Source organism: Mesocricetus auratus, unplaced genomic scaffold (genome assembly GCF_017639785.1).
Source record: "Mesocricetus auratus isolate SY011 unplaced genomic scaffold, BCM_Maur_2.0 Super-Scaffold_100676, whole genome shotgun sequence".
NCBI classification, from domain to species: domain Eukaryota; kingdom Metazoa; phylum Chordata; class Mammalia; order Rodentia; family Cricetidae; genus Mesocricetus; species Mesocricetus auratus.
The window spans coordinates 166,194,566-166,221,888 of NW_024429266.1; the positions used below are offsets into that span (position 1 = coordinate 166,194,566).

Here is a 27,323-nt window from a genome sequence, read left to right on the forward strand (position 1 = left end):
AATTTAGAAATACTTGAGTTTCATTGACTTTGCTTTTCATAATAGTCTCAATTAAACAATATTTATCATGAAGTTATTCTACTAGCTGTCTTTCAAACATCTTCATAAAAGACAACTAAATTACTAGGAATTTTTTCTTTTCCCTCACATTTGCCTTATATGTATTATAAAGACATGGTTCAATTGTCTAAAGTACAATTACTATGCCGTGGAGAAGCTTGAAAGCAAATTAAACGTGTCCTCATTGTGGACCCAGCTCCTCTGAACTGTTGCCTTTAGGAGTGGATGCTTCAGTGGGAGTCATTTTAATGTGAGCTCATGGGAGTGTCTTGGTACACTTTTATGAAATTCTTTTATGTATTAGCTGTGGAAATATATACCACATTTTCTCCTTATTTTAAGATTGCTTCAAATCAAATGACATGTTTCTTCTTTAAAGAAAACAGATTTATCTACTGTAAATTTTCATTGCCAAACTTCCAAATGCTTTACCTTTCCTCTGACAGTGTTTAGTTTTCACAATGTATTGCTCCCCTCCTTTTTTTAGGACTGGTATCTCAATTCTATGCTGTACATTAATGGTTGTCTTAACTATACTAGTGATCCATCTCTTTCTGCTTCTGACACATTAAATAGTCTTCTGCAGTTTAAATTACTATGTCTACTTCCCTGTCTAGATCAGATTTTTAAGTTATATTTTGGTATGCTGGACTCAACAGCCATTATTTTCTCCTACAATTCTTTAATTTATGTTTTTCTCATTTACTCTAAGTAGGTGTTGCTCTTGTGTTGTTGTTTTCTATTCATACCTAGTCTTGTGCTACATTTTGATTTAATTCAAAAGGAAGTTTTCAATATTTTAGTTTCTGGAATTAATAACTTTTAAAGACTCTTCCTTTGTTTTGTACAATCATGTCCTTGCTTCTGCTTCTCTGATGTTCTAGTTTCTCTTTTTAGATAGTAGTGGAGAACAGACTGTTCTGCTTTTCTCCTGTCACATGTGAAGGTCTACCGTTAACTGCCCTACAGTGTTAACTAATCAGCAGGATATCCTTAGCTTCAGCTACTGTCCCTTTATTCATAAATTTAATCCTCATCTTAGTCCTAGATATAAAAAGTAAATTACAGTGCATTGCTCTTTTCCCGGTTCTCAAGATGTTTTCTATTAAAAACTAAAAGGGATGAGTGTCATCTTTCATCCCAGAGCTCTGAGCCATAACATAGCATGTAAGGATCGTCTGTGTGTGTTGCTCCTTCATCTTTCCCATGGCTTGCCCCCAAGCAGTAAAATGATAGTGCTTTACTTCAAGACTTCCAGAATACATTACACCCCTTTTGAAACTTCCCTTATTCCGACATCCTACCTAATGGCATCATGGCTAACAATAACATGACTAAACTATTAGGAGCAATGGCATGATATGCTAAAAGAGAAAGAACAGGGTTGCTCTTTAAGATCTCAACTTCTTACGAGGGATAGAGGTGGTGTCAGGAAAGGAAGGGAAGTTAAAGAATGAGAGAAAAAGAGCTAAGGAATCCAAACATCTTCCTATCTTTTTTTTCAGTAATGTGAGGCTATTCTCTTTCACAAAACCACATTTCCCCCTTTCAATCCTATTCTCTGGCTTTATAGTTAGCAGAAATTCACCCATTTTCTAGTAATAGACTGTCTGTCAGTCTTGATTTCTGTGATACTGTGAGTTTCATGTGTCTTAATAGCTGTTTCAAACAGAAGTCATAGAAACTGCCTCAGGGATGATGGGCCAGATGCCATTTTAAAAGGAAGCCTATGCTTTAGTTATAAACACAGAGAAGACAATTGTGGAGCCCGAAGATAACATCATTGCTGATTCTTCTCATCTTGGATTGATATGAACCATTGCAGAGCTGTTTGATCTGGGGGCAAAACTCTGGGCAATAAAAAAAAATAGTGCTAATTCCTAAAATCTTAATACAAATACCTTAAGTTCAGTGTTACACTCGTTTAAGATTATTTTTTAAATAACATGGTTATTTATTTGTTTTTTATCTTTTCCATTTAAAAGGAAAATGCAATTCTTTCTCACAGAATATGTCCTGATTATGGTTTCTTAACCCTCCACTACTCAGAATTGCTACCCACCTCTCCTCCCATCTAATCCATACTTTCCTGTCTCTAATTAGGAAAATCAGGCTTTGCAGGGGATAGTAACGAAATGTAACAAAATAAGATCAACAAAAACTAACACATGAGAACTGAACAAAACAAAAGGAAAAGAGTACAAGAGAAGGCACAATAAATAGACACTCCTTAACAAACTCCGAATCCCATATAAAGACTAAACTGGAAGCATAATGTATATGCAAAGGACCTGTAGGGGAGAAAGAGAGAAATATATGTTATATGTGGTTATGTGTATCTTATATATAATGAATGTATATAATATGAATATATATGTATTATGTGAAAATAAAGTAAGAAAATAGTAAGATAAAATTATAAAGAGAATAGCTGTAACATGACATTATAAGACAAGCAAATTCCAAAGATGCCAGTAACTTCACTTATGTTGGCTATCTACTGCTAGTATGCAGCCTACCACTAAGAATAGTTCCTTAAATGAAACTAAAATTTTCATTTGCAATAGTTCTTAATTAGAAATGCTTCTGAGTTAAGGATAAGGGCCATGTGCCTACTTCTTCTTTCAGCTCTAGTATCCCAACTGGTGCAGACTCATGAGGCCCTATGCAAGCTACCTCAGTCTTTGTGAGTTTATATGAACTTTGATCTTGTTGATTTAGAAGTCCTTGTTTTTTTTTTATTAATATTTTCTTTATTTTCCATTTTAAATTTAGATAAGAAACAAGGTTGCTTCACAAGTCAGTACGAGGTCCCTCTCCCTTTCCCTCCCCTCCTCCCGTGCCCTCCCCCCCATCCCCCCCCGTTATCCCCTCATTCTCCCAGGGAGGGTGAGGCCCTCCATGGGGGTGTCCATAGTCTGTCATTTCATATAGGGCAGGGCCTAGACCCTTCCCAAAGAGTTCAGGGTGAGAGTGCACCTCACATTGTTCTATGGGAGTCCAGAGACCGTGTGTATAGTTGGGATGGGTACTGATCTGCTGTCCAAGGCTCAATAGATTACCTAGGCCTCTTCACTGACACCCAGATTCAGGGGGTCTTGATCAGTCCCATGCTGGATTCCCAGGCTGATGCCTGGGATTCAAGAGTTAACCTTTGTCTGGTCAGCTGTTTCTGGGGTTCAACCAGCCCAGTCTTAATCCCTTTGATCATCAGTCCTCCCTCTCTGATACTGGCTTTCTTGAGTTCAGCTCAGTACTTAACCAGCCAGTAAATGAAGTTTCTGTTTCCCAGACTCTCTGGCAATAGGATTGTAGGCTGGCACTCCCCAGATCTATGTCTAAAATCCATATATGAGAGAGTACATGCCATGTTTCTCTTTTTGTGACTGGGTTACCTCGCTCAGGATGGTTTCTTCTAGTGTCATCCATTTGCCTGCAAATCTCATGATTCCATTATTTTTTTCTGCTGAATAGTACTCCATTGTGTAGATGTACCACATTTTCTCTATCCATTCTTCGGGTGAGGGACATCTAGGTTGCTTCCAAGTTCTGGCTATTACAAATAAAGCTGCTATGAACATAGTGGAACAGACATCTTTGTTATATGAATGGGCATCTTTTGGATATATGCCTAAGAGTGCAGTTGCTGGGTCTTGTGGTAGGTTTATTCCCATTTTTCTGAGGAATCTCCATACTGCTTTCCAAAGTGGCTGAACCAGTTGGCACTCCCACCAGCAATGGAGGAGTGTCCCCCTTTCACCACATCCTCTCCAGCATAAATTGTCATTGGTGTTTTTGATTTTAGCCATTCTGACAGGAGTGAGATGGTATCTCAGAGTTGCTTTGATTTGCATTTCCCGGATGGCTAAGGATGTTGAGCACTTTCTCAAGTGCCTCTCAGCCATTTTAGACTCCTCTATTGAAAACTCTCTATTTAGTTCTGCAGCCCACTTCTTAATTGGGTCCTTTGCTGTTTTGGAGACTTGCTTCTTGAGTTCTTTGTAAATTTTGGAGATCAACCCTCTGTCAGATGTGGGATTAGTGAATATTTTTTCCCATTCTGTGGGCTACCTTTTTGTCTTGCTGACTGTGTCCTTTGCCTTACAGAAGCTTCTCAGTTTCAGTAGGTCCCATTTATTAATTGTTGATCTCACTGTCTGTGCTACTGGTGTTATGTTCAGGAAGCTGTCTCCTGTACCAATTCTTTCAAGGGTACCACCCACTTTCTCTTCTAAGAGGTTCAGTGTGGCTGGATTTATGTTGAGGTCTTTGATCCATTTGGACTTAAGTTTTGTGCATGGCGATAAACATGGATCGATCCGCATTTTTCTACATGCCAGTCTCCAATTATGCCAGCACCATTTGTTGAAGATGCTTTCTTTATTCCATTGTATATTTTTAGCTTCTTTGTCAAAGATCAGATGTTCAGTACGTGTGTGGGTTAATACCCGGATTTTCAATTCGATTCCATTGGTCTGCCTGTCTATTTTTGTGCCAATACCAAACTGTTTTCAGGACTATAGCTCTATAATAGAGTTTGAGGTCAGGGATAGTGATGCCTCCGGACGTTGCCTTGTTGAACAGGGTTGTTTTGGCTATCCTGGGTCTTTTGTTTTTCCATACAATTTTGATTATTGTTCTTTCAAGGTCTGTGAAGAATTGTGCTGGGATTTTAATGGGGATAGCATTGAATCTGTAGATTGCTTTTGGCAGGATTGCCATTTTTACTATATTGATCCTACCTATCCAAGAGCATGGGAGATCTTTCCATTTTCTGAGGGCTTCTTTAATTTCTTTCTTTAAAGATTCAAAGTTCTTACGATACAGGTCTTTCACTTGTTTGGTTAGCGTTACCCCAAGGTATTTTATATTGTTTGTGGCAATTGTAAAGGGTGATGTTTCTCTGATTTCTCTTTCAGCCCTTTTATCATCTGTATATAGTAGGGCTACTGACTTTCTTGAGTTGATCTTGTAACCTGCCACTTTGCTGAAGGTGTTAATCAGCTGTAAGAGTTCCCTGGTAGAGTTCTTTGGGTCATTGATGTAAACTATCATATCGTCTGCAAACAGTGAAAGTTTGACCTCTTCCTTCCCAATTTGTATCCCCTTGATCCCCCTTTGTTGTCGTATGGCTATAGCTAGAACTTCAAGTACCATGTTGAAAAGGTATGGAGAGAGTGGACAGCCTTGTTTTGTTCCTGATTTTAGAGGAATTGCGTTGAGTTTCTGTCCATTTAGTTTGATGTTGGCTGTTGGTTTACTGTATATGGCTTTTATTATGTTTAAGTATGTCCCTGTTATCCCAGATCTCTCCAAGACCTTTATCATGAAGGGGTGTTGGATTTTGTCAAAGGCTTTTTCAGCATCTAGTGAGATGATCATGTGATTTTTGTTTTTCAGCTTGTTTATATGGTGGATTACGTTGATGGATTTTCGTATGTTGAACCATCCCTGCATCCCTGGGATGAAACCTACTTGATCGTGGTGAATGATTGTTTTGATGTGTTCTTGGATCCGATTTGCCAGTATTTTATTGAGTATTTTTGCATCAATGTTCATGAGGGATATTGGTCTGAAGTTCTCTTTCTTGGTTGTATCTTTGTGTTGCTTGGGGATCAAGGTTATTGAAGCCTCATAGAAAGAGTTTGGCAAAGACCCTTCTGCTTCTATTGTGTGGAACACTTTGAGAAGAATTGGTATAAGCTGTTCTTTGAATTTGTGGTAGAATTCTGCACTGAGGCCATCTGGACCTGGACTTTTTTTGGTTGGGAGACTTTTGATGACAGCTTCTATTTCCATAGGGGTTATAGGTCTATTTAAATTGCTTATCTGTTCTTGATTTAGTTTTGGCAAATGATAGCTGTCCAGGAAGTCATCCATTTCCTTTAAATTTTCGAATTTTGTGGAGTACAGGTTTTCAAAGTATGACCTAATGATTCTCTGAATTTCCTCAGAGTCTGTTGTTATGTCCCCCTTTTCATTTCTGATTTTGTTAATTTGCGTGTTCACTCTCTGCTGTTTGGTAAGTTTGGACAAAGGTTTGTCTATCTTGTTGATTTTCTCAAAGAACCAACTCTTCGTTGCATTGATTCTTTGTATTGTTTTCCTGGTTTCTACTTTGTTGATTTCAGCCCTCAATTTGATTATTTCCTGGCGTCTACTCCTCCTGGGGAGTTTGCTTCTTTGTGTTCTAGAGCTTTTAGCTGTGATGTTAATTCTCTGGTATAACTGTTTTCCTGTTTCTTCATGTGAGCACTTAGTGCTATGAACTTCCCCGTAGCACTGCTTTCAAAGTGTCCCATAGGTTTGGGTATGTTGTGTCTTCATTCTCATTGAATTCGAGGAAGTCTTTAATTTCTTTTTTTATTTCCTCTTTGACCCAGGGATGGTGCAGTTGAGCATTATTCAATTTCCATGAGTTTGTAGGTTTTCTGCAATTTGTGTTGTTGTTGAATTCTAATTTTAAGGCATGGTGGTCTGATAAGATGCATGGAGTTATTCCAATTTTTTTGTTGCTGCTGAGGTTTGATATGTTGCCAAGTATGTGGTCGATTTTTGAGAAGGTTCCATGTGGTGGTGAGAAGAAGGTATATTCTTTTTTATGTGGATGAAATGTTCTATAGATATCTGTTAATCCCAGTTTGGTCATTACTTCTATTAGACCCTTTGCTTCTTTGTTGAGTTCCTGTCTGGTATTCTTGTCTAGTGGTGAGAGTGGTGTGTTGAAATCTCCCACTATAACTGTGTGGGGCTTTAGATGAGATTTAAGTTCTAATAATGTTTCTTTAACGAATGTGGATGCCTTTGTATTGGGGGCATAGATGTTCAGGATAGACACTTCGTCTTGGTGGGTTTCACCTGTGATGAGTATGTAATGACCTCCTTCATCTTAGAACTCCTTGTTTTTTGATGTCCTTTTGGTTCTTATACTCTTGCCACCTCTACTTCTGCCAGGTTTCCTGAGTTCTGAGGGGAGGGATTTGACGGATTCATACCATTTAGGGCTGAGTATTCCAAAATCTTTCACTCTTTGCATATTGTATGACTGTAGGTCTCTGTATTTGTTTTGATCTGCTGTAGGAATAAACATCTCTGATAATGGCATATCAAGGTACTGAATAGTGAATATTCATAGAATGACATTAGCAGTCATTTTATTGCTATGGGTTTGTTTTTGTTTTTGCTTTGTTTCAGAACAAAGTTATTCTGTTTTAGTCATAGGTCCTTGGGCTATCTATGTTCAAGTTATGTTTCACCCAAACAGTGTTGGGTATGTGTTCCATCTCATTGAGTGGACATTAAGTCAAATCATACATTGGTTAGTTACTCCCACAAACTCTGTGCCACTGTGACTTTTGCATATCTTACAGGAAGGAAAGCATTGTAGATGAAAAGGTTTGTGGCTGGACTGCTGTTTTACATTTCTCTTTTCATAGTATGCAGAGGATTTATCTATACTGAAACTCTAGCATGTGGGGGTTAAGGTTCTTTGTATGTACCAGCATGACATCTCCATATTCAGGGATTTCTGTAGGGGTTCTGTAGGCCAAGGTAATGGGTCCTTGCTGTCAGATTGTAGAGAGCAACCTATGATATTGGCAACAGCTTGGGTTGTCTGGGGGTTTCTATGGAACCCCTTTGGCAAAAATTTAATCAACTGTACCCAATTTCCAATACTGGAAGTTTTCTTTGGTGACAAGAAATATCTAGTTGGTGCCCTGCTTTGTTCAGTAGTTGGCAGTTTCATCTGGATAACTTATGTATGTATACAATTTAGGAAGGTTCTACTTATTAGGTTTCCATATGACCCCTCAAATAACTGTTTCTCCCTATATTCCTTCCCCATCTCCTCTTGGTCATCCTGTTTCAGCACCCTTCATCCATCTCTAATTATCTATTCTATTTCTTTTCCGTAGGGGGTTCTACTGTCTGCCAGTCCCTTACTCAAACCTAACTTCTGTGGTTCCAGAGTTTGAAGCTTGTCTATGGCCATACCACCCTGAACATGCCCGATCTCATCTGATCTCGGAAGCTAAGCAGGGTAGGGCCTGGTCAGTACTTGGATGGTTTCATTTTTTTAATTGTGTAATTATACCACATTTTCTTTATCAGTTCTTCTATTAAGAGACAACATCTACATTGTTTACAATTTCTGAGAATTATGAATAGTGTATCAGTGACCACAACTGAGCAAGTATCTGTGAATTAGGATGACACAACATAAGATCAAAAGTAGTATAACTAGATCTTGAGGTACATTGGTTCCCATCTCTCTGAGAAAAGGCCACATTGATTTCCACATGAGTACAAGTTTGCAGACCTGCTAATAGAGTGAATTTCCTCATTTCTTCACATTCATATCAACATGAGCTGCCACTTCTTTTATTGATCTTAGCCACTCTAAAGTAGTCTTCATTTACACTTCCCTAATGACCAAGCATGTTTCTAAAAATGTATTTCTATCACCAATTAAGATGATAAAAGTTCATACTACTACCACTATTACTAGAGTTTGATTTTTGCAAATCTCTATAATGTCAAAACATTTTATTTTATTCTATTTTTAAATCAGTTTCCATAAACTTAGTGGTTTTCCATGGAAATTTTCTAAAACTATGTCATGCATCCATTACAAAAGAAAAGTTCATAAAACATTCATGTTTCCCAGGCATTACTTTCATGGATGTAGACTGAATAGACCCATCTCTAATAAGCAAACACAAATAATACTAATGCAATTGTCCAGTCAATTGAAAATTTGTAGTGTTAGTGGAGTGGCTCAGGTACAGGTCCTGCCTTATTTGCCTTAATACTCTACAGTTTTAAAATATGTAACTACTTCTTACAGTAAAAAATTATTTTGCCTGAAACTAGTTTTAATGCCCAAAACTCATGACAATCACTTCCAGTGATTGTGGTAATTACATATGTGTGGCTAGGATATTGGAAATACATTTGTTCTTCTCAATGTTCCATGACTGTGGGACAATTGAAGTCCCTACAACTGTGCTCACCTGCATAATATTTTCATAATATTGAACCTGCAAATTTTCCATCAGGGAGTGAGCAGGGCTCATATACCGAACCCTTCCTTTAGGTTAGTCATTGCTAGGGAAGGAAGAGACTTTCCTTCAATGGCATAGCCACTGGAAAGTTATATATGATCCTGTAAATAACACCTAATCCATACTCCTGTAAGCAACTGGGATGAAAGTAATTTGATCACATAAAAAAATATAAGACATGTTTTTAAAATGTAGAGGAGAAACATATTAGGAAGAAAAAGAGTGTCAACTGAAGTAACATAAAGAAAATCAAGAGCAATGTAGAATGAATGTGATTGAAATACAGCATAGAAATTTATTAAAATGACATAATGAAAGTCATTATTATGCATAATTGGTATATACCAGTGGAAAAATTAGAAATTTGTTCTTACAGATAATCTTTCTGTAATATTCAACAAGTAAATATTGTCATCTACCAGAATCATTATGCTACTAAGTTAATTAACAAATAAATAGGAACTGCCAAGTAGAATTGGGAAGGATTTCCAGGCTATAATAACTAAGATCCATCATATGGCTGTTAACTCACTACATTATGAAACTTGTCTTATTCATTTGCTAAATCAAACTACCCCCACTGTTATATGAATAGGTTCTTGAAAGCTCAAATACTACATGTATGTGAACATGCTTTATGATATTAATACTTATGAATATAAAACAACAAAGGCTATCTCCCCACAAACACTGTTTCATTAGAAGCTTTCAGGAATTCTGATATTTTGTTGAATAGTAAATAATCAGTTGGGAATATATCAAAGGATATAAGGTAAATGTTGAGCACACAAAACAGAGTAAAGAAATATCTTACCCACTCATTCAGTTTTCAAGAAAATATGTTAATATTTAATATCCAAATGTGTTAGAAAATTTTCTGAAAAAACATACCTGAATGTTGCCCTTTTATATTAGATGAGTTCATTAGTCTAATAGAATATTCCAGTTGACAAGTTACCACTTGATAATTTTTTCCTGCTAATATCTTTGCACTGTAATTCATTCTATCAGCATCACATTAATGACTTGTAGTCTTTCATTCAGCTTCTTCCTAATTAAGCATATTTGTAATATCTATAGTTTTATTATCAAATCCTTCTTGACTCATACTTTAGGCTGACAGTTGTTTCTTAATTGCTCAATTTTTTGAGTTTAATTAGCTTTAGATGGCAGAACAGATGGTTTGTGAATCCAATGGTGTTGTGTCTATGTGACAATATACTTTAGTCCTGTCTAATGGGGTGACTCTTTTCAATTTTCTCATTAAACAAGAGTCTTAGTTTCCTGATTTTTGTTTCAGTCTATGTCAACAATAATGTAAAATGACCATGGGTTATTTCTGGTTGCAACCTTGGCCAATTTTAGAATCAAATTCAACTGTATTAAATCTATCATATTTACATCTATTTTAAGTTTATGCTAAAATTGTAACATTAACTTCATACAGGAATCTCCTCTCTGGCAACATGATACTATCACTATCCTTGTATATTTTGGTAAGCACCTACTAAATACTATATTCTTAGAATAAGTAATAGAGTCAACCTTTGTGTTTGGTCTTCTGCAGCTGTAGAAAGAAATATAATAATCAAAATAAAGAAATCTGGATTCCAGTTCCTGGGGATTGCCTGGGAACTGCACAGAACTTGCAATCCCAGCAGGAGACAAGCACCCCAGATTCCAGGTCTTCTCTTCCACCAAAAAGGCCAGGAAACCAGCAGATCCAGGGAGACCAGGGGACCAGCTGCTCCAGAGGGAGCAGACCAGGAAACCAGCAGATCAAGGAGACCAGGGGACCAGCTATTCCGGAGGGACCAGGTGAAACAGACCATGCATCCAGGCCTGCATTCCAGAGCCTGGGGATTGCCTGGAAACTGCACAGAGCTTCCAATCCTGGTGGGAGCCAAGCACCCCAGATTCCAGGTCTTCTCGTCCACCAATGAGACCAGGAAACCAGCAGATCCAGAGAGACCGGGGACCAGCTGCTCAGGCTGACCAGGGACAACAGGCCCTGCATCTAGGCCTGAGTTTCAGTGCCTGGGGATTGCCTGGGAACTGGACACAGCTTCCAATCCCAGCATGAGCCAAGTACCCCAGGTTCCAGGTCTTCTCTTCCAACAAGGAAACCAGGAAAACAGCAGATCCAGCAAAGGGACCAGGGCACCAGGTGGGAGGCTATGCAGCCCAGATTTCTGGTCTTCTTCTAAACCCATGGGACCAGAACAACGATGAGGAATAGAAGAACGACCAGATTATTGGACTTGCTAGCAACCACCGAAAGGGAACTCTGGTCTCCTAACCCCCAGACCAGTAAGGGGCTCTTTCTGCACCCACTAAAATAAGAGATTGGAAAGAGACAATACAAAAATACACTCAGCAACAGAGAAACAAATGTGATACTGCCAGATTCTACAGCCTCCACACCAGCAAGACCCCAACATTCCAATGCGAATGAAGCAGAAGAGAATTACATTAAAATCACCTTCATGAAAATGACAGAGGCCTTAAAACAGGATATAGGAAAATTCCTCAAAGAAATAGAAGAAAAAAACAAACCAAAAAGGCAGGAAATGGAAGAAAAAACAAACCAAAAAATGCAAGAATTGAAGAAAATACAAACCAAAAAAAATACAAGAACTGGAAGAAAAAGCAAACCAAAATATGTAAGAACTGGAAGAAAAAACAAACCAAAAAATGCAAGAAATGGAAGGAAAAGCAAACCAAAAACTGCAAGAAATGAAAGAAAGAACAAACCAAAAAAATCATAAAATGCTACAAATGGATGAAAAGATAAATGGAAAATTGAAAGAAACAATGCAAACAGTGCAAGGGTTGAAAACTGAAATAGAGACAATAAAAAAAACACAATCTGAAGAAAGGCTGAAAATAGAAAAGCTGGGCAAACGGTCAGGTACTACTGATATGATACAAGCATTACCAACAGAATACATGAGATGGAAGAGACAATCTCAGGTGTTGAAGATACACTAGGAGAAATGGATTCATCAACCAAAGAAAATCGTAAGTCCACAAAATCCTTAACACAAAACATCCAGGAAATATGGGACACTATGAAAAGACCAAACCTAAGAATAATAAGTATAAAAGAAGGTGAAGAAAACAACATCAAAGGGGCAGAAAACACATTCAACAAAACCATAGAAGAAAACTTTCCCAACCTTAAGAAAGACATTCTAATGAAGGTACAAGAAGCTTACAGAACACCTAATAGAGTGGATCACAAAAAAAGTCCCCTTGCCACATAATAATCAAGACCCTGAATACACAGAATAAAGAAAGAATATTAAGAGCAGTTAAGGAAAAAGGCCAAGGACCATATAAAGGCAAACCTATCAGAATTACACCTGACTTCTCCATGGAAACTCTGAAAGCCCGGAAGGTCCTGGATAGATATTCTATCAACACTAAGAGAACAATGAATGCCAGCCGAGACTACTATATCCGGCAAAGCTCTCAATCACTATAGATGGAGTAAACAAGAAATGCCATGACAAAACTAGATTCAAGCAATATGTATCCACTAACCCAGCCCTACATAAAGTTTTGAAAGGAAAACTCCAACCCAAGGAAGTTAACTACAACCAGAAAAACATAGGCATTAGAGAATTTCACTCTACCAACACTCAAAAGAACAAAGGGGTGAAATTCCACACATAATTCCACCAACAATAACCATTCCAAATCAATATCCCTCAACATTAATTGCCTTAACTCACCCACAAAAAGACACAGGCTAGCAGAATGGATTCTAAGACAGAACCCATCTTTCTGCTGCATACAAGAAACACACCTCACCCTCAAACACAGACATTACCTTAGAGTTAAAGGTTGGGAAAAAAAGTCCCAATCAAATGGACCCAAGAAACAAGCAGGGGTAGCAATCCTAATATCTAACAAATTAGACTTTAAAATAAAATCAATCAAAAGAGATGAAGGAGGTCATTACATCCCCATCACAGGTGAAATCCATCAAGATGAATTGTCTATTCTGAACATCTATGCTCCAAATACAAAGGCATCCACATTCGTAAAAGAAACATTACTAAACCTTAAATCACACATAAAGCACACACACACTTATAGTGGGAGATTTCAACACACCACCCTCACCACTAGACAGGAATATCAGACAGAAACTCAACAAAGAAGGAAAGGGTCTAATAGAAGTAGTGTCCCAACTGGGATTAACAGACATCTATAGAACATTTCATCCAAATAAAAAAGAATGTACCTTCTTCTCACCACCACATGGAACCTTCTCAAAAATCGACCACATACTTGGCAACATATCAAACCTCAGCAGCTACAAAAAATTGGAGTAACTCCATGCATCTTATCAGACCACCATGCGTTAAAATTAGAATTCAACAACAACACAAATTGCAGAAACCCTACAAAGTCATGGAAATAGAATAATGCACAACTGCACCATTCCTGGGTCAAAGAAGAAATAAAAAAAATTAAAGACTTCCTAGAATTCAATGAGAATGAAGACACAATGTACCCAAACCTATGGGACACTTTGAAAGCAGTGCTACAGGGAAGGTTCATAGCACTAAGTACCCACATGAAGAAACTGGAGAATAGATATACTAGAGAATTAACATTACAGCTGAAAGCTCTGGAACACAAAGACGCAAACTCACCCAGAAGGATTAGATGCCAGGAAATAATCACATAGAGGGATGAAATAAATAAAGTAGAAACTAGAAAACAATACAAAGAAGCAATGCAATGAAGCATTGGTTCTTTGGGAAAATCAAAAAGTTAAACAAACCATTATCCAGACTTACCAAACAGCAGAGGGTGAACATGAAAATTAACTAAATCAGAAATGAAAAGAGGGACATAACAATGTACTCTGATGAAATTCAGAGAATCCTCAGGTCATATTTTGAAAACCTGTACTCCACAAAATTTGAAAATTTAAAGGAAATGGATGACTTCCTGGATAGCTATCAATTGCCAAAATTAAATCAAGAACAGATAAGCAATTTAAATTGACATATAATCCCTATGGAAATAGAAGCAGTCATCAAATTCTCCCAACCAAAAAAAAAGGAAAAAAAAAGCCCATATCCAGAGGGCCTCAGTGCAGAATTCTACCTGAAACTCAAAGAACAGCTTATACCAATTCTTCTCAAAATATTCCATGCAATAGAATCAGAAGGGTCTTTGCCAAACTCTTTCTACAAGGTTTCAATAACCTTGTTCCCCAAGCCACACAAAGACACAATTAAGAAAGAGAACTTCAGACCAATATTCCTCATGAATATTGATGCAAAAATACTCAATAAAATACTGGTAAATCGGATCCAAGAACACATCAAAACAATCGTTCACCACAATCAAGTAGGTTTCATCCTAGGGATGGTTCAACATATGAAAATCCCTCAATGTAGTCCACCATATAAACAAGCTGAAAAACAAAAATCACATGATCATCTCACTAGATGCTGAAAAAGCCTTTAACAAAATCCAACACCCCTTCATGATAAAGGTCTTGGAAAGATCTGGGTTAACATAAACATACCTAAACTTATAAAAGCTATATACAACAATCCAACACCCAACATCAAAATAAATGCACAGAAACTCAACACAACTCTTCTAAAATCAGGAACAAGACAAGGCTGTCCACTCTCTCCATACCTTTTCTACATTGTACTTGAATTTCTAGCCAGAGCCATACGACAACAAAGGGAGATCAAGGGGATACAAATTGGAAAGGAAGACGTCAAACTTTCACTATTTGCAGATGATATGATAGTTTACATAAATGACGCAAAGAACTCTACCAGGGAACTCTTACATCTGATTAACACCTTCAGCAAAATGGCAGGCTACAAGGTCAACTCAAAAAAATCAGTAGCCCTACTATATAGAGACAATAAATGGGCTGAGAAAGATATCAGAAAAACATCACCCTTTATAATTGCCACAAACAACATAAAAAACATTGGGGTAACACTAACCAAACAAGGGAATGACTTGTATCACAAGAATTTTGAATCTTTAAAGAAAGAAATTAAAGAAGCCCTCAGAAAATGGAAAGATCTCCCATGCTCTTGGATAGGTAGGATCAACGTAGTGAAAATGGCAATCCTGCCAAAAGCAATCTACAGATTCAATGCAATACCCATTAAAATCATAGCACAATTCTTCACAAACCTTAAAAGAACAATAATCAATTTTGTATGGAAAAACAAAAGACCCAGGATAGCCAAAACAACCCTTTCAACAAGGCAATGTCTGGAGGCATCACCATCTCTGACTTGAAGCTCTATTATAGAGCTATAATCCTGAAAACAGCTTGGTATTGGCACAAAAATAGACAGGTAGACGAATGGAATTGAATTGAAAACCCTGATATTAACCCACACATGTATGAATATCTGATTTTTGACAAAGAAGCTAAAAGTATGCAATGGAAAAAAGAAAGCATCTTCAACAAATGGTGCTGGCAAAACTGGAGGCTGGCATGTAGAAGACTGAGGATTGATCCATGTTTATCGACATGCACAAATCTTTAGTCCAAATGAATCAAAGAACTCAAAATAAATCCAGCCACACTTAACCTCATAGAAGAGAAAGTGAGTGGTACCCTTGAACGAATTGGTATAGGAGACAGCTTCCTGAACATAATACTAGTAGCACAGTGAGATAAACAATTAATAAATGGGACCTCCTGAAACTGAGAAGCTTCTGTAAGGCAAAGGACACAGTCAGCAAGACAAAAAGGCAGCCCACAGAATGGGAAAAATATTCAGTAACCCCACATCTGACAGAGGGCTGATCTCCAAAATTTATAAAGAACTCAAGAAGCAAGTCTCCAAAACACCAAAAGATCCAATTAAAAAGTGGGCTGCAGAACTAAATACAGAATTTTCATTAGAGGAGTCTAAAATATCTGAGAGGCACTTGAGAAAGTGTTCAACATCCTTAGCCATCCGGGAAATGCAAATCAAAACAACTCTGAGATACAATCTCACTCCTGTTAGAATGGCTAAAATCAAAAACACCAATGACAAATTATGCTGGAGAGGATGTGGTGAAAGGGGAACACTCCTCCATTGCTGGTGGGAGTGCCAATTGGTTCAGCCACTTTGGAAATCAGTATGGAGATTCCTCAGAAAAATGGGAATAAACCTAACACAAGACCCAGCAACTCCACTCTTAGGCATATATCCAAAAGATGCCCATTCATAAAACAAGGATGTCTGTTCCACTATTTTCATAGCAGGATTATTTGTAAAAGCCAGAACTTGGAAGCAACCTAGATACCCCTCAACTGAAGAGTGGATAGAGAAAAGGTGGTACATTTACACAATGGAGTACTATTCAGCAGAAAAAATAAATGGCGTCCTGAGATTTGTAGGCAAATGGATAGCACTAGAAGAAATCATCCTGAGTGAGGTAACCCAGTCACAAAAAGAGAAACATGGCATGTCATATACTCTCTTATGTATGTGTTTTAGACATACGTCTGTGGAGTGCCAGCCTAAAATCCCATGGCTAGAGAGTTTGGGAAACAAAACCTTCATTTAGTGGCTGATGGTAGAAGAGGCAGACTCCCACGGTTAAGCACTGAGCTGAACTCAAGAAAGCCAATGACAGAGAGGGAGGACCGATGACCAAAGGGATTAAGACTTGGCTGGTTTAACCCCCAGAAGCAGCTGACCTGACTAGGGTTAGCCCGTGAATCCCAGGCTGATGCCTGGGAATCCAGAATGGGACTGATCAAGACCCCCTGAATGTGGGTGTCAGTGAGGAGGCCTAGGTAATCTATTGAGCCTTGGGTAGCAGACCAGTATTTATCCCCGGTATACAAATGGACTTTTGACTCCCATCCAACAATGAGAGATGCACTCTCACCCTGAACCCTTGGCGAGGTTCTAGGCCCTGCCCTGGAATAAATGAAAGACTATGGATACCCCATGCCCCATGGAGAGCTTCACCCTTCCTGGGGAAATGAGGGGATATTGGGGAGATTTGGGGGAAGGGCACGGGAGGAGGTGAGGGAAACGGAGAGGGACCTGGAGTTGACATGTGAAGCAACCTTGTTCCTAATTTAAATTGAAATTTGAAAATAAATAAAAAATAGTCAAAAAAAGAAATCTGAACAATAGTATTAGGCCACTGTAGACTTTTTATTTAATTTTTTATTTTAATTTTAAATAGCTTGTTTTACATGTCAATCCCAGTCCCCTCTCCCTCCCCTCTTCCCATACCCCCCATTGCCCCCAACCTCCCACCCTATTGCCAATTCCTTCCACATAGGGTTATCTAGAGTCTGTCATTTCACTCAGGATAGGGTCCAGGCACTCCCCTAAGAGTACAGGCTGAGAGAGCATCCCTCTTTGTGCTATGGACACACGATGTCTGTTTGTATTCCAGGGATAGACACTGATCCACTGCTCAGGGCCCCATAGGTTGCCCAAGCCTCCTCACTGACTCTCACATTCAGGGGTTCTGGATCAGTCCCATGCTGGCCTCCCTGCTGTTGGTCTGGGGTCCAAGATCTCTCCTGTTCAGATCAGCTGTCTCTGCTGGTTTTGCCAGCCCATTCTTTGCCAATTTGCTCATCGCTCCTCACTCTCTGTCACTGGGTTCCTTGGGTTCAGTTCAGTGTTTAACTGTGGGTGTTTGCCTCTGCTTCCATCAGTCACTGGATGAAGGCTCCCGGATGGTTATAGACATCAAGTTCATTATCAGGAATGGGCATTCGAGGTGGTCTCTCCACTATTGTTTAGCTTGCCAATTGGTGTCATCCCTTTAGATCACTAGAGGTCACACTGGTGCCTGATCTGTCTTCTAACCTATGATTCCCTCTTCCCCCTATTCAACCCCCCCCACTCAACCTTCCTGTTCCCCCATGAACTACTCTCTCTTCCTCTTCTTCCCCTCTCTTCTTCCCAGCTCCCACTCCCCCCCCAGACATTTTCAAGGAAGCAGAATTTAAACTGATAGTTAAGTGATGAAAATGAATAGCTACAGTAGATATTAGAAAGGATGTTTCAGACACAGAGGACAGAAAAATTATAAAATATTATATAATCTAAGAGGTGAGTATCTTAAAGAAGGCAGGAGTGGCTGAAGTTGAGAATGGTGAGGAAGAATTTTGTGAAGAGACTCATAACAATAAAAATGATACTATCTAGATAGTTGAACAAAGCTACTCAAGAGTATTAAAAGACTCACAGTATTGCCATATGGCTTATGTGAAGTTAACTTGTTTGAATCTAAATATCGAAATTAAGTTCAGCTGATATTATCTACAACTACAAAGGTACTGTGGAATATTCGTTGAAGATTTGTTACATTGCTTTATGCTTCAGAGCATTTGTTTAATGATGCAAAGATGTGTCACACTCCTTTTTGTTGTATTTGTTTAGCTCTGTGAAGCTGAGTTACTTTCGCTTTCTAAAACAATGATTGTTCTAATAAAGCCCTGAATGACAAGGAGCAAGGCAGGGGAAAAAATAGACATGGCTAACATGCAGACAGAATAAATAGGAGGAGAAATTTGGGAGGAGAGGATCAAGGCACAGAGAAAAGGAGATGATGGGAGAGCCATCTACCTTTACAGCAAGTCACAGAGTGAAAAGTAAAGAAAGGCATATATAATAGAGAAAGAAAAATCCCAGAGGCAAAAAAGATGAGATAATTTCAGTTAAGAAAGGCTCGCTAGAAATAAGCCAAGCTAAAGTGGAGCATTCATAAGTAAGAATAAGATTCCTTGTGTGATTTATTTGGGAGCTGGGTTATGGTCCTCCAAAGAGTCAAAAGAGTAAAAAGGAAGAAAAAAAAAACTGCACAAAGATATTAAAATGCCTAGTAAATACTAAATATTCTAAGAAATAAAGCAGCAAGAACCAGTAGAGAAGATTTCTCAGTCACAAGTTGAAGAGCAAGCTCACAAAGACATTCCAAGAACTAGGTCAAAATAGGCACCAAGAAGTAAGTTGTCCTTCATCCTGCCTGGAACAGAAGTTGAAATTTTCATACATGTGAAATTCAGTGTCATTAGAAGCCTTGCCTTCTTACTGAGAAGCCCAACAATTACTCTACCAGCTGGTCAAAGAAACTACATTTTAAATAATTTAAAATCTGTTTATCATCATTCTAAGGTGGTACCAGAAGGCCAAATAAAATTATGGGTATTTCATTTACATATTTAATCAAAGATATTCAGTGATATTCAAATTTTGAGACATAAGCAGAGACTGAATAAAAAAACCTAGACTCTTAGTTCCACTGAGTAATAATGAAACATGCTTCTTCTTTGGCATTAGAAGAGTCCTATTAGACAATCCCTCAGGCCCTTCCCTTGCTCATTGGGCGGCTGGTTAACGACATTAGAGAGTACCCTTACTTTTCCTGGCCAGGAGGTGGCTGTGGAGGCTAAAGAGAAGCTAGTGTACCAAACTGCACCAAGTAGTTAAGAGCTGTTTCTACTTCTATTTCTAACATTTGACATCTATTCTCTATTGCCTATGATGAAGAAATAGCATTCTGTCTTCTGTTGCTACCTGTATGAAGGGAAGAGACAACTATTTTTGGTATGTTTTCTTAGGATTTACAGCCTTAGAAAATACATCAAAGATTCAGTTTAATATCATACAGCACATTGAGACCATGAATATTTCAGTCTGAATGAACAAAGATAATTAAGCCACAATACTCAGGGAACAGAGCTGTTCGAATTATCTGACAAATTTTAACAAAGCAATAATAAAATAGCACATAACAATTGTCATCCAGTTTAAATTAAACAAAAGGGGCAAAAAGAAAAAGAAAGGAATTTCAGCAAATAAATAGTTTTACCAAATATCGTTGAATATTTGGAAAAGAAATGAATGGAATTTCAGAACCAAAAAATAGCTGAAATAAAAATATTTCTAGAGATTCAATACCCAGATGACAATACAAAAGAAACTGATCAATAATCCAAAAGAAGTAGATTAATGATGACTGTATGATCAAGCAGAGAGAGTAGAATGAAAACAAAAGAACAAAAATGGGAAGGAAATATCAAATCGTAATGATTATGTACTTTATAATTCCATTTGCACTGTATTCTTGAGGCTAGCAAGATTATGTAAATAGAGAAACACAAAACCTTTCTATATAAGTTCTGTTTTTAATCATGGATGAGGGGAAAAAGAAGAGAGAAATAGGAGGCTTGGCTAACAATAGTGTTCCTACCAGTAATGGAAATGTGATGAATATGATGAATATGGGACTGTTTTATATCAAAGGTGAATGTTGTGATTCGATGTTGTAGTTTGTGATCAGCTACTGGGGAAAATAGAGTAAAACCCCTAAGGATCTATTGATTATTTCTTACAATTATGTGTGAACCTACATCTATTTACTAAAAGTTTCATAAAATGCAGTGATCCCAAATTGACACATAAGTTCACTACGGGTCCTACCTAAATCACCAAGGCAGTATTTTTTTTTTCAGAATGAGAAAATCCATCCTCTCATACACTTCCCTCTACCTTCCCTCTGTACCTCCCAATTAACTTCTCCTCTGTTTCTATTTAGAAAGGGACAGGACTCCCAGGGTTACCAACAAAGCACAACATATCAAGTTGCTGTAGGACTAAGTTCCTCCCTTTGTATTAATGCTGAATAAGGCAACCCAGTATGAGGAATAGGTTTCCAAAAGTCAGCCAAATCTTTAGAGACAGTCCCTGCTCCCACTGCTAGGAGTCCCACAAGTAGACCTAGCTACACAGTTGTCAAACATATGTAGGAGACTTAGATCAGTCATATGTAGGCTCCCTGGCTATAGGTCCAGACTCTGTGAATGCCTTTGAGTACAGGTTAGTTGTTTCTGTGGGTTCCCTTGTAATGACTTTGACTCCTGTGGCTCTTACAGTCCTTCCTCCTCCTCCTCTTCAGCAGGATTCCCTGAGCTCTGCCCAAGGCTTGGTTCTTTATCAGTTTCTATCAGTTACTGGATGAAGGTTCTTTAATGGCAATTAGAATATAGTCACCAATCTCTGAGTATAGCAGAGTATAACAAAGCACCATTAAATTCATTTTTTCTCCAATACTGTTTGGTTCTATCATAGGTGTCTGAGCAATGCAGACTCTGGATCCTGACAATTCAGACAGTGTCAGGAGTAGATTCACTCTCTTGATATAGATCTGAGACTGGACAAGCCATTGCTTGGCCACTCTCAGAATCTCCTTGCCACCCTTATTATGCATACCCCATAGGCAAAACAAACTATAGATCAAAAGTTGTGTGGTTAGACCTGCACCCCAACCCCTCCACTGAATGTCCTGCCCTGTCACAGGAGATAGCAAGTTTGGGCTATGCATCCACCAGAGCAAGGAGGCTTATCTGAGGTCATCCTTTGAGATTCCTGGGAGTTTATCTTGGGCCAGCTTTCTACCTGAGCCCAAAATGCCCCCCCTTTCCATTCATTTCTTTCAGTACTCTCCCCCTTATCCACCTTCAACCATATCCCGTATATTTCCTTCTACAGCTGCCCCCAGGTCACCCAATGAGATCTGTTCAATTTCCTCTTTCCTGGGAAATTCATGGGTAACACTGGGGTATTTTTTATTACCTAGCTTCTCTGGGTGTGTGGATCATAGCATGCTTACCCTTTACTTTATAGAGTTAATATCCAGTTATAAGTGGGTCCATACCATGTCTGTTTTTCTGCATCTGGATTACTTCACTTAGGATGAGCTTTTTTTTTCTCGTTCCATCTATTTTTCAAATTTCACGATGTCATTGTTTTTAACCATTTAGTAAATATGTCACATTTTCTTTGTTTATTCTTTGGTTGAGGAACATCTAGATTGTTTCCAGTTTCTGGCTATTATGAACAAAGTCGAGCAAATGTCCTTGGGGTATGATTGAGCATACTTTCAATATATGTCCAGGAGTGGTATAGCTGAGTCTTGAGGTACATTGATTCTCAATATTCTGAGAAACCTCAATATTGTTTTTCAAAGTGACTGTACAAGTTTGCACTCCCAGTAGCAGGGGAGATATGTTCTTCACCATGCTCTACATTCTCTCCAGCATAAACTGTCATTAGTGCTTTTGAGTTTAGCCATTCTGACTGGTGTAAGATGGAATTGCAAGTCTATTTGATTTGAATGTCCCCAATGGCTAATTAATTCAAGATTTCTTTAAGTGTATCTCAGCCATATAATATTTTTCTGTTGAGAAATCTTTGTTTAGATCTCTACCCCATTTTTAATTGAATTATTTGGTTTTTTTTTTTATGTCTACTTTCTTGACTTCTCTATAAATTTTGACTATCAGGCCTCTATTGGATTTGGGGTTGGTGGAGAACTTTTCCAAACTTGTCATATTGGCAGTGTCCTTTGCCTTATAGTTTTTCAGTTTGATGAGGTCTCATCTATGTATTGTCAGTCTTAGTGTCTGTGCTACCAGTGTTCTATTCAGAAAGTTGTCTTCTGTGCTGATGTCTTGAAGGCTGTTTTCCACTTTCTCCTCTATGAGGTTCAATGTAACTGGATTGATGGTAAGGACTTTGTTCTACTTCGACATGAGTTTTGTGCAGGGTAACAGACCTGGATTGATTTACATTCTTCCGTATGTATGCATACAGTTATGCCAGCACCATTTGTTAAAGATTGCTTTCTTTTTTTAAATAAATCTTGTTTAAATTAGAAACAATGTTATTTCACCTATCAATCCCACTTCCTTCTCCCTCCCATCCTCCCATGCTTCCCCACCAACTCTCCTACTCCCCATCCACTCCCCGGGGAGGGTGAGGCCTTCTAGGAGGGTTCGTAAAAATCTGTCAAGTCATTTGGAGCAGGGCCTAGGCCCTCTCCCATGTATCCAGGCTAAGATAGTATCTCTCCATGGGGGAATGAGCCTCCAAAATCCATTTGTGCACTAGGGATACATCCACTTCCAAAGACCCCATAGACTGCCCAGTCCTCCTAGCTGGCACCAATATTCATGGGGCCTGTTTTGGTCCTATGCTGGTTCCCCAGTTGTCAGACTGGTGTCCATGAGTTCCCACTTGCTCAGGTCAGCTGTTTCTGTGGGTTTTCCCAGCTTGGTCTTGACCCCTTTGTTCGTGACTCCTCCCTCTCTACAACTGGACTCCATGTGTTTGGCTCAGTACTTAGCTATGGATCTCTGCTTTGGCTTCCATCATCTACTCGATGAAGGCTCTAGAATGGTATTTAAGGTAGTCATCATTCTCATTATAGGGGAAGGACATTTAAGGTAGCCTCTCCACTATTGTTTAGATTCCTAGTTGAGGCCATCCTTGTGGATGTCTACAATTCCCTAGTGCCAGATTTCTCTTTAAACTTTTAATGGCTCCCTCTATTTCTGTGTCTCTTTGCTTTTTCTCCTCTTTTTATCTCCCAACTTAATCTTCCTAATCCCTTATTCTTTTTCACTGTATAACTTTGGCTTGACAAAAATTAGGTTTCTGGAAGTATGTGGATTTACATCTGTATCTTTGATTCAAGTCCACTGATCAACCTGTGGGTTTTTAAATTATAAGACCATGCTTTTATATTACTATAGCTCTGTAGTAGCCCTTGAAATCAGGACTAGTAATTCCTCCAGAAGGTGTTTTCTTATACAATACCAGAATATGGAGCCAAGGTGTGAATGTTACCTGGACGTATGGATTGTGATGGAGTTGTAGGGAAGGGCTGACCTTGACGATGGTGATAAGATGAAAGTAGTTGGGCCTTGGGCAACAGAGTGGGTCCGGGGTGAAGAGAATCCCCGGGGTGGTGGTGGCAGTCCAGCGGCAGGCATGTCATTCATCTGCTCCAGAGCAGTAGACTGACAGTGGAATTCCACTTGAGTTGTGGGCAGAGCCCAGAATGGGTGCTGGTATCTACTTATTTTATGTGTAAAAAGTTTAATTGTCTAGGATATTTAAGCTTGCTAATTAAATTACTGTTTTTGATCTCATGATGGAAATAAGTTAGCTGAAAAAATCATGTTTGAAAACTAATAATAATCAAAAACATGAATTCCAAATAGCAGTGAAGTTTCCAAGATAAATGCATATATGTGTATATAAAAATGTTTTAATCACATAACATATAAAAAGAAACCTATAATATCTAAAGCTATTTTATGTTTCTGGTAATGTTGATCTACCATTTACTATAATGTACCCCTGCCAGGTATTTTGCATTCATATTTTATTGGGTAGTGTGTCTAATGTAACACAAATGTTGTGCTAAGGTAACTGAAACTGATATTAAGTCAGCTATCTACCTTATTCTTAAGTGAATTATCTTTAAGATTTTATTTTATACCTCATAGTAACGTAATCACAGTACTTCGATATAGTTCTCCAGTATACACAAAGTGAAGAGGCTATAGTATTCATTGTATAACTCAAATATGCCACTTTCAGAAATAATGTTTTCTGTCTTCCTTGGGGAAAAGTCCTTTCTTCCAAATTCTTGAATCTCTCTGCTGCAAATCACCTTCTCTCTTCATTATTCGCTAGAAATTCTCATCAAAACTCTCCAAGCAGGGTATAGATTAGACTTGATCTCCATAAAAACTAGAACAATCATGCACCAATAATTAGCATTCTCACTTGAGCTATGTAGCATCCTCTCTGAGTATCATCTGCTTTTATCTAATCCCACATCCGCAGGTTTTAGAAACCTTTCCCTAATGGAATATTTTATCATAGCTCCATCAAAATGGACTACAGAGAGTTACATTTTTGCCTTTCACATCCAACAAAACATTCCTATCATTATTAAAAAGGACATTATGCTTTGTTCTTCAATATTTGTGCAGTGATAACCCTTAGATAAAGGTAACAACATCAGGAAATAAGAACAAAGTGAAATTCTAAGTAAATATCTGAGGTTACTGACTGCTTGTACTGTTAGTTATTCTATTCTTCATTGCTGTGTTTTACTAAGAACCTAAATTCTTTTAAAGTAGCATTATCTGTGGAAGAATTTTACTTACATATACCTTCCTCTAAAAATCTACCAGCTTTGTTGCATTTTATTTAAATGTTTTAATTTTAATAACTTTAATTATATTTTAATAAATACATAATCAACTTGTGCACAGGGTAAATGAATATTTCTATATCTAAAGTAGGAAAAACCAATTTAAGAAGGTCATATTTTAAGGAATAGGTTATAATCCAATTTCTAGATAATAATCTTTAATGCTATGATCATTTTTCTTTCAGATATTGCTTTAAGATTCACTACTATTGTGGAATATTGTAGCTAACTATAACAGTAAATTAAAGAACAACCAATGGGTTTTGGGGAATCCTTGATTACTCCAAAGTGAATATAAAAGGTGTAGAAGCAAAACATAGCAAATAAATGCAAATTACCATATTTTGTATTCTGTGGTGTCAATAAGTTTTATGATAGCAAGAACTTAGCTTTCAGAGTAGCACTGGTAATATGGTTAAGTATCCAAAAATTTAAAAATCAGATTGTATAACAGATGGATCCCATTATTTTTTTAAATTATAGATAAATTTATTTTGTTTCTCCCTATAGAGAATTTTGAGTATTTAATTAAAGGCCTCATTGCCCCATCATTAAATTCAAAGAAGCATATCTAATGTGAATACTTAAGTGTAATGTCACTCATTAGTCTTTAATGAAGAGAAACTTATTCTTTCACTAGAAAACAGCTGTAAAAATAGTATCTGTCACCTAAAAATTATATATTCCTAAGATTATTAATGTGCATTAAATAATTATGTACAATTTTAATGTGTCTTAGTAGCAGTTGCTACTAAGGCTTCTTTCCTATTGGCTTTGCCTCTGTAAAGGTTGAATGATGTCATAAACCTAGCAATTCTCACAGGCTTAGGGTGTTCCCATTTACCTGTTAATGGTTTAGATTGAAGTCATTCAGGTTTTTTAGAACATCATTCTCTTCTACAACTTAATAACAAATTTCATGCCTTTGTCATAAAATTTGTCTTTAGACTGTTAAACTTCATCTGGATCTCTTTCCCTGTGTCCTAGTCTACACGAACATTGAGTGCCTTTCCCTAATGCCGGAAAACTGCATGCCAAAATACAGGGCACTAGAAGTTTGTATCAAATTCTCTATCGTCTCACACCATCATCCATATCCCTATTAGCCACACATATTATATTTTGACCTCTAGCTATTGAAATTCTATACGATATGTGTCTTACCACCAGCCTATGGTAATTTTTCAACCTGGTGTTGTTTTTTCTTTTATGACAATGAAAGTACTAATGGATTCTACTGATACACAACAAAACATTTAAACAAATAAATTTGCCAACATGGACAGATGAAAATTGCAGGTGGATGCCTCATAAACTGTCTACTTTATTTGTAGCCTTTCCATGGTGTAAACAGCCAGTGTTGTACTACTCAGCACATATCCTTTGGGCCAATCTAATAGATCTACTTGTTAGATGGTTATGTTTTTCTAGTGACACTGTGTCTTAATTTCTATTGCTGCGAAGAGACACCATGACAACAGCAAGTTTTTTTTTTGAGATTTTTTTATTTTAATTTTAAATAGCTTGTTTTACATGTCAATCCCAGTTCCCTCTCCCTCCCCTCCTCCCGCACACCCCTTCCACCCTCCCTCCCACCCTATTGCCAAATCCTTCCACATAGGGGATGTCTAGAGTCTATCATTTTACTCAAGTTTTATAAATGAAAATGTTTCATTGTGGCTGCCTTATACTTTCAGAGGTTTAGTATATTATCATTATGGCAGGCATGGTGCTGAGAGTCCTGCATCTTGATCCGCAGGCAGCAAAAGGAAAAAAAACTGTGTTCCACAGTGTGTATAGCTTGAGCATATAAGACCTCAAAGTCCACCCTCACAGGAACACACTTCCTCTAAGAAGGCCACAGCTATTCCAACAAGGCCACACCTCTGATAGTACTTTTCTCTATGGGCTAAGCATTCAAACACATTAGTATATGAGGGCCATACTATTTAAACCACCACACCCTGCTTATTATATTACCCAGTATCAGCTATGTAGTATGGTGAAAAAACACCTGATGTCACTCAAGCAATCTACTTAGCTTCATAGCTCCCAAATGCCACAGTCCTAGGTCACATGTGGTAGAGTTATGGGAGATATTCTATACAGCCTACAGCACAATCACCATGGAGACCAGAAAGATAGATGCAA

The 27,323-nt window shown here is 37.9% G+C and overlaps 1 long non-coding RNA gene across 2 annotated transcripts in view; it reads left to right on the forward strand.

The window, feature by feature from the left end:
- The window catches only part of LOC110339234, a 57,096-nt gene that overhangs the window by 24,175 nt on the left and 5,598 nt on the right, over window positions 1–27,323 (forward strand). Inside the window, exon 6 of one of the 2 annotated variants that reach the window (XR_005873546.1) lies at window positions 7,977–8,092. The exons of the other annotated variant lie outside the window; for it this stretch is intronic. This is a non-coding gene — a long non-coding RNA (uncharacterized LOC110339234). Of the gene's footprint in view, window positions 1–7,976; window positions 8,093–27,323 lie in introns of those variants that run through there. 2 annotated transcript variants of the gene reach the window in all.